Below are 6,000 nucleotides of genomic sequence, written 5' to 3' on the forward strand. Positions count from 1 at the left end.
ATTACAAACTGAAAAAATATTCCAGTTTTCCTACTATTTTTTGGCACATTTTGAGTACTTCCAAGCAAAGAATATATCCTAGCACTATTTATTTCATAGAGTAGTATTGTCTAAGTTTACCCTAAATTAAAATAAATTGCTGTCTAATTGTTACTTATCTGTGTATCTTAGCTTCTTATTTTTTCTTCCTTGAGGTAGGAGATCAGACCATATTTTCTCATTCCTTCCACAGCACCTAACAAAATACTATGTCTAAAGACTCATTACATTGTTAAATTGAATTAAGTTGAATTGGAAATTTTAGGAGCTGAAAGAAGAGATAGTCAAGTTCTTTTTCTTTGATTTTGTTTCTTACAGTAAATTTTTGGATCATTCACCTAAATACACAGAACTTCATTTTCCTCAACTCTTAAATGTCAGTGATTTTATTTTCTTTCCTTCCTGGGTTCTTTTGGAAATAATTAATGTATTTTGTAAGGGATTGGAAAATGCTTGAGAAGAACACTATTAATCATCATCAGTAGCAACAGGAGAAAAGACTCGATAAGTACTAATATATGAATGATTCTCTGAGGAGCAAGATAAGTAGGCAAGCTTCTTGTCTTCTGTGAGCCCCAAATTTTAAAATGCACAATAAATCCAGGTGTAATATATTCAAAGAAAAATATACTCAAGGGCACCCAAAGACAAATGCCAAAACCAGACTGTGAACTTCCTGAAGCCAGGAATCAATACACATGCATTAAGAAAATTATTAAACTAACCAGATCTTGAGATAATAATTTCATCATTGGCATATATTAGATAGACTTGGAACCAATTCATACAGACACCTTAGCAATGAAGGTTAAATGAAGTTAGAATCAAGGCAGGGAAAGAAGATTCAGATTCATAAACAATCCTGAATTGACTAGGCTGCTGGAGTGGAACCAGAATGGGGTGTGTTTATATGTGTATGTGTGTGTGCTCTGAGGAGTGATGGTGGTGAGGGTGGTGATGAAGAGGGCAAGGATTTAGAACAAACATCAGGAGTAAGCAGGTTCTCTATATAAATGTGGACCATTAATGATTCTTTAAACAGAATAAACTTGTTTAAGGAAAGAGGAATGCCCACATGGGTTAAATCTTGGCAGAAGAGGTTCTTTGGCAATAGTGATGTCATAAAGGATTTGGGTTTGAACAAGACTATAGAGTTGGGGTAATAGGTATTAGATCCTAACCTCTTATTAGCTAAACAGTGAGTCTGTCATTTTAGTTCCATGCCTTGGACAGATTTCTGGCACCTTTAGGAGAATAAGGAATAATCAAGAAAGGGAATCTTTTACTGAAATTATCACATAATTAATTAGTTGCATAAAAGGAAAACAGTAAAGAAAGGCCAGACCGAATAGTTTGATAGAACCTTCAGTTTCTGACCAGTCATGCTAGCCATGTGTCAACATGTGGCCACTGCACTCTTTCCTATTAATCCTTGGTTTAAAATGGTTCATAACGGTGTTAGTCCCAGAAAAATTGAGTAGGACTACTTTGCCCCTGGCTACAATGGGCAGCTCAGGTCCAAAGTGACTGCTTTTTGAGTCTATTCCAGGGGGCTGGCAGGACCCCAGGCATTTCACAACTGAATCACTTTGACCCAAAGTCATTTGTTCAGTCATAGTTGACAAAAGGTAACAGAGACTTTCTACTGTTCAGGAAACAAATGGATCTCTTGGCTGTTTTCATAAAGATCGACGGGGACTTAAAGTAGCCTGAGGTTAATATTATAAATCTTTCTAAAGGAGATTTTCAGAACATATTCTTTATCCAAGCATTGGATCAATCTCACAAAATGACATATTTTCAAACTACAGTGAAGCAAAACAAGTTATTCTTGAAAAAGTTGAAAATATTGAGAAAGCTTTTCCTTTCCTTTTTTTTTTTTTTGTTTATTTAACCTTTTATTCTTGAACAGCAGCTAAAGCAAGAACTCAAACAGAAATGCATGTTGAATATGGATTGACCTTTTCAATAGCTTTGTGCCTATTCTTCTAATCTTTATTGGTGTCCATAGATTCCTTGGATGCTCACAGTGGGTATAACTCTGTGGTAGCTGGTATGAAGTGTAGGCTTTTAAAACTGTATGGGATAAGAAAAACAAAAACAAAATATGATAAAAGAATCCAATCCTAATTCATGTAATCATAAGCACCTACTGTAAAATTAAAATTCACTGGGAATGTTGACAGTGAACATGTCTTGGTAGTATCCTATACATGTCAATTAAATAAGAGGAGAGTTAATAATAAAAATTAACTTTGAGCTTTGGATTAAAGGATATTTTGAGGAGACATGAGGAAATCTAAATTAAAATTGAAAGAGTTAGCATAAGGACAAGACTTCAGGAAAGAATAAACACTGTAGACAAACAGAGCAGACTATGTCATATTTATACCACTTCCTGTTAGGTCTTACAGTTTTACTTTGTAAAATACTAAACATTTGCCCCGTTTTCCCTCTTGTATTTTTAATTCAAACTTGTTGGTATCTCCTCTTACACTGGAAAGTTTTTGGAAGCAGAATGATCTGACTTTCATCTGTAGAAGCAACACTTACTGGTATAACCAAAATGAATGGACGTTCAAATTGTCCTCTGAATAATACGAAGCCATGTTTACAGCCCTGATTCTGTTCCCCTCCTTACATAGCTCACAGTCTCAGTTTGCTCGTTACTCCTGACCATGTCCTTGTGTGTTCAGAGATATGTGAGAATTGTTCCTATCCCACCTTAAATCTAATTTAGGACTGAAAGAAAGTTTCAATTTCATTCCCTTTGAGGTTGGAGGACACCATAGTAGCTACAATCATCAGTTGTTTAAGAATGCTTTGTCTTTTAGCCAGACTGCATGGCTGGGGAACTGTACTATGAAAGAAGTCTGGAGAGTATCTTCATCAGCCACTATCGTCTGGCCATAAGAACTTTGTTAGGAAGATGATCCTTCAATTCTTATTTTGAAAAAGAAAACTTGGTCAAGAAAACTGTCTATGAAACAGATTAAATAAAGCTGTTTTTAGTGATAGTGACAAAATAAAGTGCCAGTGAAGATGTCTACTAAGAAGGTGGTTTTTATACAGAAAATATAAATTTTAGAAATTTTTTAAAAACTGGGATCAATTTGACGGTATTTTGGATTTTTGATACAAAATGAGTCCTCTGTATATGTGTGTGTATATGTAAGTGTGTATGTGTTTATGCACACACATACTTATGTATGTGAATATGTGTCAAAAATAACCTGACCAGTATAAAAATTCTTATCAAATAAGACATAAAGGTTGATGAAAGTTGGAGAGTCAATCTATCTATAGTATAAAGACACGCATAGGAAATGATTGTATCTCAATGAAAATGTAATTCAAGAGAAATTTATTTAGTTTTGTATTTATAGAGTCACTAAGGGTGTGAAGGGGTCCCTTAAATGTGTAGTATACAGATGGGGGAATTGCCATGACAATAATATTATCTAATTTGGAAATTAAAGAATGATTCTCCTTTCTAAATATCTATAGGGGATGGTCTTTCTTTTCTGCAAACCTGCTGCATTTCTATAGTGTCTATTATAGGATGAAAGGAATGAGTTTTTTTAATCAAAATGTTATTGACTCTAACAGAGCCTGAAGAGAAGGTGCTCTGACCCTCCTCCAATACTTTGAGATCAAAGTTGTCTTTATGTTTTAGTTTCCAATCTGGCTCTCTTCTGCCACTTCCTAGCCATTCTGAGTCTCAATTTTCTCATCTGCAAAATGAGGTAATTGAGTGTAATCATCTCTAAAATCATTCTTAATATCAAAATAGAAAAATAAAAAAGAGAATAAGAAGGAGAAAGAGGACACTTGGAAATACTTGGATACTTTTGCTTCATGGTCTGGTAGAGAGAGACACCATTTGTCATCCACAGATCGTGCACTGAAGTAAATGTGGTGAGGTAACAAGTGCAACTCATAGCTCTGAGGCTGAATGCATGCTCATGGTTATGTAATTTTTCTTTGGGGCCAGGTGGGTGCACTGTTTGCCAGGAATTAATACTTCAGGAATACAACAGTGCATACCCAAAGAGCTTGGTTGGGATGTCTTTGCTGAGGAAACAATTAAAATGTATTTGTGCTGAGTGATAAAAACCTTCCCCAAATGTTAGGCACTGCAGCAAAGTACAATGTTTGATTGTACTTTTCAGGTAACAAAGTAAATGCTATTCCCTTTCACATGTCAGTTATTATAGGACTAAGTTATTTACATGAAAAAAAAAGGAAAAGTTTTAGAAGAACAATTAATCAAGTGCCCAAATGTTTAATATATTGTGGTTTTTAACTACACATAGAATTAGAGACTTATGAAACTATATGAGATAAAAGCAAGGGACATAAGATTGATCATTTGAGAAGTGTTCTTGATCCTAGAAGTTGTCAATTGGAATATCACTCTCCTTTGACAGAATAGGAACTCTTAGTCCATTTCAAAAGGGCTTTTACAAAAGCCCTTTTGACCATGTGTCTTGTTTCCTTTGGCAACTTTACTACTGAGACACAGGAATGTTTAGCCCCAGATCCTAGACCTAGTGAGAACAGAGAAAAGAACTGCACCTCCTACAGATGAGTCATCCTGTTAGCAGTAAGGTAGGTTTTCTTCACTGTAGACTTCAGTCACCATTTTCAATGTTGGCTTATGTTGTTCTAAAGTTTTCTAGGACTTTCTTGACTATTGCAGACTGAAAACAAAAGAATTTGGGAAAAACTTTCTTGCATCTACAAAGCAAACCCTTCCAACATGATTAGTTTGTCAGAGGTTGTACACTTTGTACAATGCTTGACAAACTGCCTCAGTCATATCCACCCTTTGTTTTCTTCAGAACAAATTTTGCAGCATCACTTGTGATAGGAGCCACTGTGTGCTCACCCAAGCCAGATAGTCTCTCATCCAGGAGAAAATCTTAATTCTTTAAAGAAGAGCAGTAAGTGATATTTGTTATTTATATTTAAAGAAGAGTCATTAAGAATATTTTTTCTCTCCACCTAGGGTCTTAAAGGGGGAATTTACAGGAAAATATAGATGTGGGTTAGATTAAATGTAAGACCAATTTAGATATAAAGGTCAAGTATCAGACAGATGACGTTGACATTCTGAGAATAATCTTAAACTCAGGGTTGAGTATAAAGGGAGAGTCTATCTGAATATCTACTGTTATTTTAGTGGCAAATTCAGTAGGTCAGACCACTAAACTCAGATCTGGATTGTATTTTATATTTTTATGTGACAAAGTTTAGCTTTCACACAGACGAAAATTTTGTTCACAATGGAATGCCACTTTCAGCAATGAAAATTCACGTATGTTACAACTTAGTTACGTTCAGTTACAGAAAATAGTAAGAAGTAGGCTCTCAATGTTTGTTTGAATGAATGCTTACACAATGCATGTTCTAGGGAATGTGGAATCTCAGGTGCCTTATTTTATGCTGAAGACAGTATATGTTATTTTCAGCTTTAGTTAACGTTCCATTCTTTTTTTTTTTTTTTTTTTTTTTTTGCAGTACGCGGGCCTCTCACTGTTGTGGCCTCTCCCGTTGCAGAGCACAGGCTTCGGATGCGCAGGCTCAGCGGCCATGGCTCACGGGCCCAGTCACTCCACGGCATGTGGGATCTTCCTGGACCGGGGCTCGTACCCACGTCCCCTGCATTGGCAGGAGGACTCTCAACCACTGCACCACCAGGGAAGCCCAACACTCCATTCTTGATCTTAATTTTTTTTTCTTGGAGAGGCTATTTAATTCATCATCTAATGAACATGTGATAATACATAAAATATGAAAACGTACTTATAGGCCTAAAAGTACTAACAGAGTTATGCCTTCATTCTGGGACAAGGCATTCCATGAACATATCCCAGAAATATGATGAGAGTTTCAGATCAATATGTTCTCTTGGTGTCAAGAAGTAAAATCCATGAAAAGCAAGCAGTATAACAACAC

This window comes from Kogia breviceps, chromosome 15, assembly GCF_026419965.1.
Source record: "Kogia breviceps isolate mKogBre1 chromosome 15, mKogBre1 haplotype 1, whole genome shotgun sequence".
In the NCBI taxonomy this organism is placed as follows: domain Eukaryota; kingdom Metazoa; phylum Chordata; class Mammalia; order Artiodactyla; family Physeteridae; genus Kogia; species Kogia breviceps.